The 14,950-nt window shown below is 41.0% G+C and overlaps 1 non-coding gene across 1 annotated transcript; it reads right to left on the bottom strand.

The window, feature by feature from the left end:
* Window positions 1–2,394: 2,394 nt before the first annotated feature.
* trnal-aag (transfer RNA leucine (anticodon AAG)) lies at window positions 2,395–2,477 on the bottom strand. Its single transcript has one exon. It is a non-coding gene; the product is annotated as a tRNA-Leu (tRNA).
* Window positions 2,478–14,950: the final 12,473 nt, after the last annotated feature.

The raw sequence follows: 14,950 nt of genomic DNA, 5'->3' as shown, positions 1-14,950 counted from the left end.
ATTAAAGCTCATCTTAGTAAAACAATCAAGTTACCTGAACTAAGTTCTTGAAAAAATGACTGTCACTGACTTAAATAAATCAAATCTACTTCAAAGTTCCTTCTGTTGTCATAAGTCAGCCATTTTAAGCGTACTTGTAGTTCCAGAACATTCCAAGAGGAGATGATATGAATCATTTTGTTAGATGAACTCAGTTCCTCTGCTTTGATGTTGGTGGACCGAGGGGAGTTTGCCTGAAACTGCTTGGACCTGCTGGCTCCTGCTCAGTCCCTCACTCAGCCTCACTCAGCCTCAGCAGCACCGCTCCACTGAGGACTGATTCAGGTTCCTAGCAACCAAATAGGAGGAGAGCTGAACCTTCTTGCTGGGAGGCCACAGTGCTGACCACTGCACCATTGTGTCCCCTGAAAATGCCACCACCTTGTTGGGATTTTCTGTAACAGCAAGGACACATGAACACAGCAGCTTCTTCACAGGGCTGGTGGTGCAATGGATAACGCGTCTGACTACGGATCAGAAGATTCTAGGTTCAACTCCTGGCCAGCTGGCTTTGAACTTTATACTGAGAAGATGAAGTGAGAACCACTGATCAAAGTCACTGAAGTCCTCCCAGGTTCCCTCCTTGTCTGCTGGAAACATGAACACATGAATGATCCTGCTACCTCTCATGTTAAGCTGCACTTGACAGTGACAGCAGGAGAACAAAAATCCCAGTGTGTCATCAACATTTCCTGTCAAATCAATGATAGAAGCTGTTGAATTTCTGTGTCAGAACAAGGAGGAAGGAGCCCCAATGAAAGAGTGATGGTTCTTGATTCTGATTTTGTTCTTCACTCCTACACCAGAGAGTGAAAGTGTGGGCTGGCTGGGAGCAACTGCCTGCTTCAGAGTGGGAGGAGCCTCAGGACTTTCCAGTGAGAGCTGCAAACTTCCACCAGCGCCCAGTGCCAGCAGGTCTTCATGATGGAGCTGAGAAGAACACAACAACACCAGAGCACTGGAGAGGAGCACAACACTTCTTTGCTTCCTGGCCACTCTCATGTCTGTCTGTCCATCTGGAGCTGGGGGGAGGAGCTTCACATGTTTTTTCTTTTTTTAAAAAGGGAATGACATGACTTCCTCTGTATGTTAGAATATGAACTACTAAAAATGTTCATCTCCAGTTTAAAGTTAGAATTAAACTGAAAATACAAAACTCTTCCCTCTTCAATCCTGTCCCTCAGTGTTGTAAACTGTTTCAAACAAATTCTACTGTTCAACAGATCAAGTGTTTCTAATGAAGCTGAATGTTCTCCTCTACTTTCCTCAATTGGGTTTCTTTCATGTCCTCCTGAGATCAAAGACAGAATTCTAGCTACTGTCAAAGCCCTGATGACATCATCAGGAATTCTGACTTTGATCTGGAGACTCTTGCTTTAACCTGAATTTGATCTGACTAATGTTTTAGTTTAGGTTGCATGATACCGACCACCTCATTTCTCCTGATGGACTGGTGACCTGTCCAGGGTGAACCCTGCCTCTTGCCCAATGTCACCTGCGATCCCCCCCCCCCCCCATGACCCTTAAAGGATAAGAACAGAAAGTGGATGGAGGGATGGACTCAACACTGAAACCAGCTGATCTGATCCACATTCTAATGTTTCCTGTCCCTCTTTAGGAGTCAATGAGAATAGTAGTGTATATAATAATGTATATCCAAGCTTGTAGTATCTTTCCAAAGCTTTTAGTATTTCTTCTTGTTTCTACTTGTAGTTTTAGTGTCTGGATCTTTTCTTTTGATGTCCTGCTGTCTGCTCTTTGCTTTTGGAGCTTCCTTCAACAACTACCAGGCCTCCTGGGTACTGTAGGAAACATGGTCAAGTTCTTCTGACTTCTCCAGGAACGTCCTGCTCACATTGGTCTGTCTTCATTTTGACTCCTCCCACTGCCACAATGACCAGCCTTTATACTCTTGGTGACTGGGGCCCTGGTTGCTGCAGGCCTCAACACCAGCCTGTGGTTGTGAGCAGGGCAGAACAGAACTGACAGTATCTCCCATGCAGGACCTGGGTCAGCACCTGGTGCCAGCTGGGGCACCGCTTTAACCTGGACCCCTAGAAGATCTTCTCCAGGAACTGGCCTTTTTCAATCGAAACAGCATGAAACTTCAAGTAAAGAATTAAAATTATTTAATTCACAATGAGGCCTCTGTCATAAAACAAAGGAACAACTGACTACCTCACCATGACTTCACCCTGATAACCAGGAGGTAACCTGGTAGTCAGAGCAGCGATGCTCAGGTCTGTGGACTCAGAGGAGTGTTCTTCTTTTGGTCACAGGTTTGAAGATATCAGTGGAAGACAGAGGAGAGGTAGTTAGAGACCTGCCACACCTCTCCAGTGACCTGGGACATGATGGCAGTGGTGGGATTTGAACCCACGCCTCCTGAGAGGACTGGAGCCTTAATCCAGCACCTTAGACCGCTCGGCCACACTACCTCACTGTGCTGCTCTCTGAGTTGTTCTGCTAAAGGCATGTTGAAGAGGAAGTAACAATGATATCAAACTTATTCTGAAGGGGGACCCTTTCCCTCCACGGTCACAGGAAGTGACAACAGCGCTGCTAGAAGCAGGAAAGAAATGGTAAAAGGACTCAATTTGTACAGAGCCTTTCTACCTCAGCAGCACTCAAGGAGCTGAACAATGTCCTCTCATTCACACACACTCACACACTGATGCTGAAGGCTGCCATGCAAGGAGCCAACCTACTCATCAGAAGTATTTAGGGGTTCAGTCTCTTACTCAAGGACACTTTGACATGGTCACTGGAGAAAGTGAGGATCAAACCAGCCACCCTTTGGTTGCCAGATGGCCACGCTACTCCTGAGTCATGTGACCTGGATAAGATGGTGAACTACAGCTGATCGCCATGCTAGCAAACCTCTTTTGTTTGGTTTGGTTGTTGTTTAGTGACTGTGGATGAATACACAGGAGAAGTTGAGCATAAATTTGTGTTCCCTGTTCACTTGAATGTATGCAGGAGTGTGAGGTGGAAATAATACTTGGAGGAGAATGAGAGTTCAGTCTCAGCGCTATGACCTGTGCTGACACTAAAACATGTCAGCCCACAGAACAAAGATGGCAGTCCTCTGGGAAAGCAGGTACACCACACATACATGAAGAAACCCTACAGGAAACAAATATGTTGCCAGAGACTTTTACTCTGTTTTTGTTGTTTACCCAAGTACAGGATTGGAGGGAGACTGATGGTCGCTGTTTGGGTTTTTGGAAAACAAGGAGGCTGTGGGTTCAAGCTGGATTCTCAGAGACTATTTCCCCAACCTCTACATTGGCATCTACACTGTCATCCAGTCACGTGACTGAAGTCATCCAGTCACGTGACTGAAGTCATCCAGTCACGTGACTGAAGTCATCCAGTCACGTGACTGAAGTCATCCAGTCACGTGACTGAAGTCATCCAGTCACGTGACTGAAGTCATCCATTCATGTCAGTGATGTCACTTGGCAGGACTGTCATTGCCGTCTCATTCTAGAAAAGAATCCAGACTCCACCTGTGGCTCCATGATAACTGATGGACCTCTGGTTGGTGGCTGGACGATGATGTTTGGACTGGAAGGAAAACTCCTTGTCCAAATTCCATTGTGTTCAAATTTAAAGTCCCACAATCAGAAGTAGCTGAATCTGACAGGTGGAGGTTTGGAACTACAAGATGGTGATGTTTTCTTGACTTGATGCTCTGACTGTCAGGGTGGATGACAGCTTCTTCTGCTGCTGCATCTGAGTGGCTATGATTGGAGGTTTTACCCTCCAAGGTTGTTTGGTTCCAGGGGAAATTTTAAAATTCCAGTCCCCAACCTGGGCTGTTCTGAAACTCTTCTCCTGAATCACTCCTGAGCTGCAGCAAGAACAAATACCAGTGCCAACCAGATCAACTTCATGGCTGCTAACAGCCTCAGACACTTGATTTCCATCAATCTGGAGCCAAGAAGGCCCTCACCTGTGGTTCTCCTCCAGGAGGGTCCAGGTTCTGCCATTGGGGCTCCTGGTGCCACTGCCAGAGAGCCTCAGCTGCACACTGCAACATTTCAACAGGAGATTGACATTCCTTCAAATGTCCTGACATCTGATTCCAATGGTTCTGTTCCATATTTATATTTTAAAATAAATCACACAATGAAAGCTGCCTCAGCTGGTTTAAGAGAGAGAACAAGCTAAGAGATCTGAAACCAGTAAAATATGCTTTTCTGTGTGCAAACTAGTGAGGGGCATGGAAGGATATTTTACCACCAATACAGAACCCAGACTTTAGTCATGTGATGAGATGGAGTCTCTGATGATGAAGTTAATGGACAAAATGTGACTTGAAAGAAAACACATTTCTTCAGCAGACTTTGATCCAACATTGAAGTTAGATTTTGGTGGCTGCTCCATGTTGGAGGAAACCAGGCGATGTTGGACTGTCACAGGGAAGCTCCTTTGCCTCTTCTGCTGCCAGTTCAACCACTCACTCCCATCAGTGGAGAGCAGCTTCAACTGGGTTTGGAATGTACCATTGTGGATGCATAGGAATGTGGAGAAAATGTCCTTTGTCAGAAGTGGGATTCAAACCCACACCTCCAGGAGAGACTGCGACCTGAACGCAGCGCCTTAGACCGCTCGGCCATCCTGACAGAAACTTAGTTGCAGACTGAATTAATTCACTGACAAAGTAGAATTTTTTTCCACAGGAGCTACTGGCTCCTTAGTTGGTTTATTTATTGTTAACATTAAACACACAGTCTGAGTTCATGGCAGTAAGAAATGATTTTCATTTTTCTAAAGGACAAGAAATGAACCAGAACATTTGAACCACATAACATCTCTTGATCAGTTTGTTACATGGGACACATTCCAGACAGGAAGGTCCCACCAAGACTTGAACTGGGATCACTGGATCCAGAGTCCAGAGTGCTCACCCTTCCACCATGGAACCAAACACAAGGAGGAGGTTCCTCAAAATACCACTTGACATCACCTGCAATCAACCTGTTGCTATGTGGAGGTTCATCTTGCTCTTGTTCCAGACTACATTGGCAAAAGGAACAAGAACCACAAGGAAATCATGGAACTCCAGATTGATTCAGGACTTTCTAACTCCATCGTATGACCTGGGAGCAAAGACTGGCCAGGCCTTCCTTAATTTATCAGTTAATTACTGCTTCAACAAACATGCCACTTAATTAAGTTACCAGAATTTCTCTCATTGAAAAACCCACCAGCCTGATTTCTTGACATGACATGAAAAATTCTCCAAGAACCCACAGTTGGGTGGAAAGATACCAGGTTAACCAGGAGGAGTCCTGTTCCTGAACCATGGATGGAACAAAGTCCACTGGAAAACTCAGCAGTTCCTGAGTGCCAGATCCATCCGGGAGCTTGGGTCTCCACTTGACTGTGGTGATCCATGAGATCAAGGAGGACAGAGGAAAGAAGGATCCTGTTGGAGATCTCCTCCCTTCTTCCTCCACTTCACTACTACTTGGATGTCAGGAATATGAGGTACTTTACTCAAATGACGTATTAGGAGTTTCCTGTTTGACAAGAAGGAAGTCAGAGGTTCATCCCTCACTTGTTGGTGGTGCCCTCAACCTGCTGAGAGCATCACTTAGTTCTCTACAGAGAAACATGGCAGCTCTGCTGAAGGCTGCAGGAAACCTGCTGGAACTGAGACTTGGACTCAGGTCACTGGATTCAAAGTCCAGGGTGCAAACAGGTCCACCAGGGCATCTGTGCTTTACTTACCGTGTAAAAAGGACCACAGTGGTCGTCTGGTTTTAATTTAACAAACAAATACGGTTGAAAACTTTGAGACAGAGACACAGGGCTCTTATTTGAAGGGCCATGGGATGGGAAATATCCCAGATCTCTGAGATCAGAGCGTTCACTTTGATCTCAGGGTCCTGACTTTGGGGGTCCTTCCTTTGGTCTTCAAATACTTGTGTTTTTATTGGCAGAACTTTCAACTTGCATGCAAAAAGAGAATCACAGTCAATGTAAACCCAGCAGACAGTGTTTATTTCTAATAAATCAGACAATCGCACAAATGAGAATGAAAGGAAAAAAACAATAAAATGTTTTAAAATCCTTCTCCACTCTGAAGCTTTTTAAAGTTCATTTGAAGGTTCAAAGGTGGAGGTGAGGAGGTCACCCTGATCCTCCCTGTCGTCACTGCCAGGATTCTTTCTTCTGGTGCTGTGGTTCTTCTGATGAAGGGGGCGTGATGTTTGCTGTCTCAGGCTCCACCAAATGTCCTCTTTAGGACGCCACAATGTGGCCTCTTCACTGCTCCATCTTCCCTGCATCGGAGACACCAGGGTTCCTCCTGGTGCCGACCCCATCGTCCTTCTACCCAATGGTGCGGCCATGGATCCTCAGAGGAGGCTGGGATCCTTTTCTCATCAGAGCCACAGTTTTTCCTGGAGGGAACAACAGGAGCTTTGTTGTAATGTTTTGCTCGGTGTTTCCTGCACAGAGCGTCAGGATCTGTGACGCCATCTTGTGGTAGGGGGTCATCATCTTGTTGTGTGGTAGTGGATTCATTGATCTGCTGTTTCAACACATTCAAGTTCATTATCCTACAAGTCAAAGTACATTTGGTGTGGAGTTTTAGTTTCTGGCCTCAATCATAACGTGTGCCTTTCTTCTTCATGAACATTTCTCAGCTTTGTCAGTTTATTCTAGTTTTTCTTCCTCACTTTTCTATTCCATTGTTGTTGAAGATTCTACTGCAGGTTGGAGTTCCCTGTTGACTGAAGCAGAAACAGGAACAACAAGCTGGAGGATGTCAGAGCTCCAAGTTGGGCCGCTGATATTAAAGTAGGAGATGAACACATCCAGGTTAGCATCCCTCTCAGAAGCTGCTACTTTAGCTCTTCAGAGTACAGCAGCCTAGCATAGCTTCATCTGGCCAGTTAGTGGCCCACTTTGATGTCTGGGATATCAGGTTCAAGGTTCTTCACAGCTCTGAATGAAGGCTTTCTAAAGTGTTAACCAGTACTCCAGTTGTAAAAAACAATCAGGGGGGATGGTAGATTTTGATGTTTAGGAACAGATCATTTGTGCTGATGACAGCGCATCAGGTGAGAGACCAACAGTGTACCCTTACTCCTCTCAAACAACATGCATGCTATGGATATTACCTGTCTGCTACTCCTGTCATTGATCTTGACCAAGCCCCCAGGCTGACACTGCTACCACTGCTCCTACATAGTTACAGTCAAATGCAGAGGACATTTTCCCACCGGGTGCAAGTGCAACTTCATACTCATGCTACCTATAAATCTGGGAATTCATCTATATTTTGAAACAAAACGTTCTCAAGTCAAGTCCATTTTAATTAAAGTGCAAGAGCAAAAGAATTAAACAAATGTACTGTGGCAGGATAGCGCTACACTCCCCACCGTGAGGGGAAGTGTGGCAGACGATAGTGAGTGATCACCTAGCAGTAGACCTGGTCCGACCCTTCTCCGTCCTTTCCACTTCCTCTCCCTCCTTTACAGAGCCGACAGCCGTGCGTGGTGGCGTCTCGCTGGTCAGCAGATCGGTTACAAACAAAGGAACCTCAAAACCTCAAAATATTGCGACAGTGATGTCGTAAGAATTACGAATGAACTCAAAATGATGCTAAAAGTAATGTAGTGATAGTTGCTAATAAACTCAGTGAGGCTTACAGTAATGTAGTAAGAGTTTCGAACAACCTCAAAGTGATGCTGACATTCGTGTTGTAAGAGTTGCTACTAACCTCAAAATAATGCGACAGTGATGTCAGAAGAATTGCTAAAGATCTCAAAATGATGCTAACAGTGATGGAGTGAATGTTTCGAATAACCTCAAAGTGATGCTGACAGTCATGTACTAAGAGTTGCTAAAAAACCTCAAAATAATGCGACAGTAATGTAGTAAAAGTTGCTACGAACCTTAAAATATTGCGACAGTGATGTCGGAAGAATTGCTAATGAACTCAAAATGATGCTAACAGTAATTTCGTGATAGTTGCTAATCAACTCAGTGATGCTTACAGTAATGTAGTTAGTGTTTCGAATAACCTCAAAGTGATGCTGACAGTCATGTACTAAGAGTTGCTACGAACCTCAAAATAATGTGAAAGTAATGTAGTAAAAGTTGCTACGAACCTCAAAATATTGCGACAGTGATGTCAGAAGAATTGCTAATGAACTCAAGATGATGCTAACAGTAATGGAGTGAAACTTTCGAATAACCTCAAAGTGATGCTGACAGTCATGTAGTAAGTGTTGCTACGAACCTCAAAATAATGCGACAGTAATATAGTAAAAGTTGCTACGAACCTCAAAATAATGCGACAGTGATGTCAGAAGAATTGCTAATGATCTCAAAATGATGCTAACAGTAATGGAGTGAACGTTTCAAATAACCTCAAAGTGATGCTGACAGTCATGTAGTAAGAGTTGCTACGAACCTCAAAATATTGCGACAGTGATGTCGGAAGAATTGCTAATGATCTCAAAATGATGCGACAGTGATGTAGTAAGAATTGCTAATGAACTCAAAATGATGCTAACAGTAATGTAGTGATAGTTGCTAATGAACTCAAAGTGATGCTGACAGTCATGTAGTAAGTGTTTCGAACAACCTCAAAGTGATGCTGACAGTCATGTAGTAAGAGTTGCTACAGACCTCAAAATAATGCGACAGTGATGTAGTAAGAATTGCTAATGAACTCAAAATGATGCTAACAGTAATGGAGTGAAAGTTTCGAATGACCTCAAAGTGATGCTGACAGTCATGTGGTTTGAGTTGCGAGTAAATTAAAAATGATGCTGACAGTGATGTCGTAAGAATTGCTATTGAACTCAAAACGATGCTAACAGTAACGTAGTGATAGTTGCTAATAAACTCAGTGATGCTTACAGTAATGTAGTAAGAGTTGCTACGAACCTTTAAATAATGCAACAGTAATGTAGTAAGAGTTGCTACGAATCTTAAAATAATGCGACAGTGATGTCAGAAGATTTGCTAAAGATCTCAAAATGATGCGACGGTGATTTCAGAAGAATTGGTAATGATCTCAAAATGATGCTCACAGTAATGGAGTGAAACTTTCGAATAACCTAAAATTGATGCTGACAGTCATGTAGTAAGTGTTGCTACGAACCTCAAAATAAAGCCACAGTAATGTAGTAGAAGTTGTTACGAACCTCAAAATATTGCGATAGTGATGTCGGAAGAATTGCTAATGAACTCAAAATGATGCTAAAAGTAATGTAGTGATAGTTGCTAATCAACTCAGTGATGCTGACAGTAATGTAGTAAGTGTTTCGAATAACCTCAAAGTGATGCTGACAGTCATGTAGTAACAGTTGCTACGAACCTCAAAATAATGCGACAGTGATGTCAGAAGAATTGCTAAAGATCTCAAAATGATGCGACAGTGATGTCAGAAGAATTGGTAATGATCTCAAAATGATGCTAACAGTAATGGAGTGAAACTTTCGAACAACCTCAAAGTGATGCTGACAGTCATTTCGGAAGAGTTGCTAATGAACTCAATTCAATGCTACAGTGATGTCGTGAGAATTGCTCATTAACTCAAAATGATGCTAACAGTAATGTAGTGACAGTTGCTAATAAACTCAAAGTGATGCTGACAGTCATGTAGAAACAGTTGCTACGAACCTCAAAATAATGCGACAGTGATGTCAGAAGAATTGCTAAAGATCTCAAAATGATGCGACAGTGATGTCAGAAGAATTGGTAATGATCTCAAAATGATGCTAACAGTAATGAAGTGAACGTTTCGAATAACCTCAAAGTGATGCTGACAGTCATGTACTAAGAGTTGCTACGAACCTCAAAATAATGCGACAGTAATGTAGTAAAAGTTGCTACGAACCTCAAAATATTGCGACAGTGATGTCAGAAGAATTGCTAATGAACTTAAAATGATGCTAACAGTAATGTAGTGATAGTTGCTAATCAACTCAGTGATGTTTACAGTAATGTAGTAAGTTTTTCGAATAACCTCAAAGTGATGCTGACAGTCATGTAGTATCAGTTGCTACGAACCTTAAAATAATGCGACAGTGATGTCGGAAGAATTGCTAATGATCTGAAAATGATGCGACAGTGATGTAGTAAGAATTGCTAATGAACTCAAAATGATGCTAACAGTAATGGAGTGAAAGTTTCGAACAACCTCAAAGTGATGCTGACAGTCATGTAGTAAGAGTTGCTATTAACCTCAATTTAATGCGACAGTGATGTCTATGAATTGCTAATAAACTCAAAATGACACTAACAGTAATAAGTGATAGTTGCTAATGAATTCAAAATGATGCTAAAAGTAATGTAGTGATAGTTGCTAATCAACTCAGTGATGCTAGCAGTAATGTAGTAAGTGTTTCGAACAACCTCAAAGTGACGCTGAAAGTCATGTAGTGAGAGTTGCTTCTAACCTCAAAATGATGCTAAAAGTAATGTAGTGATAGTTGCTAATGAACTACAAGTTATGCTGACAGTAATGTAGAAAGAGTTGCTTCGAACCTCAAAATATTGCGACATTGACGTCGGAAGAATTGCTAATGAACTCAAAATGATGCTAAAAGTAATGTAGTGATAGTTGCTAATTAACTCAGTGATGCTTACAGTAATGTAGTAAGTGTTTCAAACAACCTCAAAGTGATGCTGAAAGTCATGTAGTAACAGTTGCTTCTAACCTCAAAATGATGCTAACAGTAATGTAGTGATAGTTGCTAATAAACTCAGTGATGCTTACAGTAATGTAGTAAGTGTTTCAAACAACCTCAAAGTGATGCTGACAGTCATGTAGTAAGAGTTGCTACTAACCTCAATTTAATGCGACAGTGATGTCTATGAATTGCTAATAAACTCAAAATGACGCTAACAGTAATGTAGTGATAGTTGCTAATAAATTCAAAATGATGCTAAAATTAATGTAGTGATAGATGCTAATCAACTCAGTGATGCTAGCAGTAATGTAGTAAGTGTTTCGAACAACCTCAAAGTGACGCTGACAGTCATGTAGTGAGAGTTGCTTCTAACCTCAAAATGATGCTAAAAGTAATGTAGTGATAGTTGCTAATGACCTATAAGTGATGCTGACAGTAATGTAGTAAGAGTTGCTTCGAACCTCAAAGTATTGCGATAGTGATGTCAAAAGAATTGTTAATGATCTCAAACTGATGCGACAGTGATGTAGTAAGAATTGCTAATGAACTCAAAATGATGCTAACAGTAATGGAGTGAAAGTTTCGAATAACCTCAAAGTGATGCTGACAGTCATGTAGTAAGTGTTGCTACGAACCTCAAAATATTGCAAAAGTGATGTCGGAAGAATTGCTAATGAACTTAAAATGATGCTAACAGTAATGCAGTGATAGTTGCTAAGAAACTCAGTAATGCTTACAGTAATGTAGTAAGAGTTTCGAACAACCTCAAAGTCATGCTGACAGTCATTTAGTAAGAGTTGCTAATGAACTCAATTTAATGCTACAGTGATGTCGTGAGAATTGCTCAACAACGCAAAATGATGCTAACAGTAAAGTAGTGATAGTTGCTAATAAACTCAAAGTGATACTGACATTAATATAGTAAGAGTTGCGACGAACCTTAAAATATTGCGACAGTGATGTCGGAAGAATTGCTAATGATCTCAAACTGATGCGACAGTGATGTCGTAAGAATTGCTAATGAACTCAAAATGATGCTAACAGTAATGGAGTGAACGTTTCGAATAACCTCAAAGTGATGCTGACAGTGATGTACTAAGAGTTGCTACGAACCTCAAAATAATGCGACAGTAATGTAGTAAAAGTTCCTACGAACCTCAAAATATTGCGACAGTGATGTCGGAAGAATTGCTAATGAACACAAGATGATGCTATAAGTAATGTAGTGATAGTTGCTAAGAAACTCAGTGATGCTTACAGTAATGTAGTAAGTGTTTCGAATAACCTCAAAGTGATGCTGACGGTCATGTAGTAACGGTTGCTACGAACCTCAAAATAATGCGACAGTGATGTCAGAAGAATTGCTAAAGATCTCAAAATGATGCGACAGTGATGTCAGAAGAATTGGTAATGATCTCAAAATGATGCTAACAGTAATGGAGTGAACGTTTCGAATAACCTCAAAGTGATGCTGACAGTGATGTACTCAGAGTTGCTACGAACCTCAAAATATTGCGACAGTGATGTCGGAAGAATTGCTAATGAACTCAAAATGATGCTAACAGTAATGGAGTGAAACTTTCGAACAACCTCAAAGTGATGCTGACAGTCATTTAGTAAGAGTTGCTAATGAACTCAATTCAATGCTACAGTGATGTCTTGAGAATTGCTCATTAACTCAAAATGATGCTAACAGTAATGTAGTGATAGTTGCTAATAAACTCAAAGTGATGCTGACAGTCATGTGGTAAGAGTTGCTACGAACCTCAAAATAATGCGACAGTAATGTAGTAAAAGTTGCTACAAACCTCAAAATATTGCGACAGTGATGTCAGAAGAATTGCTAAAGATCTCAAAATGATGCGACAGTGATGTCAGAAGAATTGGTAATGATCTCAAAATGATGCTAACAGTAATGTAGTGATAGTTGCTAATAAACTCAGTGATGCTTACAGTAATGTAGTCAGTGTTTCAAACAACCTCAATGTGATGCTGACAGTCATGTAGTAAGAGTTGCTACTAACCTCAATTTAATGCGACAGTGATGTCTATGAATTGCTAATAAACTCAAAATGACGCTAACAGTAATGTAGTGATAGTTGCTAATAAATTTAAAATGATGCTAAAAGTAATGTAGTGATAGTTGCGTATCAACTCAGTGATGCTAGCAGTAATGTAGTAAGTGTTTCGAACAACCTCAAAGTGACGCTGACAGTCATGTTCTAACCTCAAAATGATGCTAAAAGTAATGTAGTGATAGTTGCTAATGAACTATAAATGATGCTGACAGCAATGTAGTAGGAGTTGCTTCGAACCTCAAAGTAATGTGACAGTGATGTCAAAAGAATTGTTAATGATCTCAAACTGATGCGACAGTGATGTAGTAAGAATTGCTAATGAACTCAAAATGATGCTAACAGTAATGGAGTGAAAGTTTCGAATAACCTCAAAGTGATGCTGACAGTCATGTAGTAACAGTTGCTACGAACCTCAAAATAATGCGACAGTGATGTCGGAAGAATTGCTAATGAACTCAAAATGATGCTAACAGTAATGGAGTGAAAGTTTCGAATAACTTCAAAGTGATGCTGACAGTCATGTAGTAAGGGTTGCTATGAACCTCAAAATATTGCGACAGTGATGTCGGAAGAATTGCTAATGAATTCAAAATGATGCTAACAGTAATGTAGTGATAGTTGCTAATTAACTCAGTGATGCTTACAGTAATGTAGTAAGTGTTTCGAACAACCAAAAAGTGATGCTGTCAGTCATGTAGTAAAAGTTGCTTCTAACCTCAAAATGATGCTAACAGTAATGTAGTGATAGTTGCATATCAACTCAGTGATGCTGACAGTGATGTAGTAAGTGTTTCGAACAACCTCAAAGTGATGCTGACAGTAATGTAGTAAGAGTTGCTACGAACCTCAAAATAATGCGACAGTAATGTAGTAAAAGTTGCTACGAACCTCAAAATATTGCGACAGTGATGTCGGAAGAATTGCTAATGAACTCAAGATGATGCTAACAGTAATGGAGTGAAACTTTCGAATAACCTCAAAGTGATGCAGACAGTCATGTAGTAAGTGTTGCTACGAACGTCAAAGTGATGCGACAGTAATGTAGTAAAACTTGCTACGAACCTCAAAATAATGTGACAGTCTTGTACTAAGAGTTGCTACGAACCTCAAAATGTTGCGACAGTGATGTCGGAAGAATTGCTAATGAACTCAAGATGATGCTAACAGTAATGTAGTGATAGTTGCTAAGAAACTCAGTGATGCTTACAGTAATGTAGAAAGAGTTTCGAACAACCTCAAAGTGATGCTGACAGTCATGTAGTAAGTGTTGCTCATGAACTCAATTCAATGCTACAGTGATGTCGTGAGAATTGCTCAAAAACTCAAAATGATGCGGACAGTAATGTAGTGATAGTTGCTAATAAACTCAAAGTGATGATGACAGTAATGTAGTAAGAGTTGCGACGAACCTCAAAATACTGCGACAGTGATGTCGGAAGAATTGATAATGAACTCAAAATGATGCTAACAGTAATGGAGTGAAACTTTCGAACAACCTCAAAGTGATGCTGACAGTCATGTAGTAAGAGTTGCTACGAACCTCAAAATAATGCGACAGTGATGTTAGAAGAATTGCTAAAGATCTCAAAATGATGTCACAGTGATTTCAGAAGAATTGGTAATGATCTCAAAATGATGCTAACAGTAATGGAGTGAAGGTTTCGAATAACCTCAAAGTGATGCTGACAGTAATGTAGTAAAAGTTGCTACGAACCTCAAAATATTGCGATAGTGATGTCGGAAGAATTGCTAATAAACTCAAAATGATGCTAAAAGTAATGTAGTGATAGTTGCTAATCAACTCAGTGATGCTTACAGTAATGTAGTAAGTGTTTCGAATAACCTCAAAGTGATGCTGACAGTAATGGAGTGAACGTTTCGAATAACCTCAAAGTGATGCTGACAGTAATGTAGTAAAAGTTGCTACGAACCTCAAAATGATACGACAGTGATGTCGGAAGAATTGCTAATGAACTCAAAATGATGCTAGCAGTAATGTAGTGATAGTTGCTAATCAAGTCAGTGATGCTTACAGTAATGTAGTAAGTGTTTCGAACAACATCAAAGTGATGCTGACAGTCATGTAGTAAGAGTTGCTACGAACCTCAATATAATGCGAAAGTAATGTAGTAAAAGTCGCTATGAACCTCAAAATATTGTGACAGT

This window comes from Aulostomus chinensis, chromosome 1 (genome assembly GCF_037954235.1).
Source record: "Aulostomus chinensis isolate RoL2024-O1b breed Wild chromosome 1, RoL_Achi_v1.0, whole genome shotgun sequence".
NCBI lineage: Eukaryota > Metazoa > Chordata > Actinopteri > Syngnathiformes > Aulostomidae > Aulostomus > Aulostomus chinensis.
Note: the sequence above shows the minus strand (reverse complement) of the source record. Positions and strands in the feature narration are given on the sequence as shown.